The sequence below is a fragment of the Carlito syrichta genome, unplaced genomic scaffold (assembly GCF_000164805.1).
Source record: "Carlito syrichta isolate Samal-C Ts95f unplaced genomic scaffold, Tarsius_syrichta-2.0.1 Scaffold314819, whole genome shotgun sequence".
Taxonomy (NCBI): Eukaryota; Metazoa; Chordata; class Mammalia; order Primates; family Tarsiidae; genus Carlito; species Carlito syrichta.
The window spans coordinates 1-768 of record NW_007258915.1 but is presented as its reverse complement, the minus strand read 5'-3'; positions in this window follow the sequence as shown (position 1 = coordinate 768).

Here is a 768-nt window from a genome sequence, read left to right as displayed (position 1 = left end):
ATGGCCTGTGGGTTTTGGATTTTGTTCAGGAATTGGATGCCAGTTCCAATTTCCATGAGGGTATGTCCCTCATTTTCTAAGGTTCTTATAGTTTGAAATTTTACATTGAGGTCTCTGGTCCATTTGGATTTGTGTATGGGGATAGATAGGGGTACTGTTTCAATCTTCTGCATGTGGTCAACCAGTTTTCCCAGAATCATTTACTGAATAGGTTCTCCTCTCCCCAGTGGTAGGTGGTGGAGGCTTTGTGAAAGATGAGTTGGTTGAGAAATTGAGGTTTCGCTTCTGGAATCTCAATTCTATTCCATTGATCTATATGCTTGTTCTTATACCAGTACCAAGCTGTTTTGATGATTGTAGCTTTATAGTAAAGTTTGAAGTCTGGTAATGTGATACTGCCTGCTTTGTTATTTTTTTTGCTGAGGATTGTTCTGGCTATTCTTGGTCGTTTGTGTTTCCATATGTGTCGGTGACCTGCACTGACCAGGGAAGGGTTAGGACCGCACCGGTGAATCAGAACGGAGAGAAGAAAACTACTCGGAGGCAGCTCTTCTGGGAACAGTCTGGCCAAGACTGAAGCCGATTTTATTCAAACCTTTTCCAACTTATATACCATTTTCTATACCCTCCAGCAATGTGATAATCACTCACTGGGGGCGTACAAGTTTCGTGCTTTACAAACTATGCATCACAAGACCACCACGAGATCTGCAATTTCCAAGCAAACAATTCAAATTCCATGATGCCTGCCGTGCTTACATCAAGGTG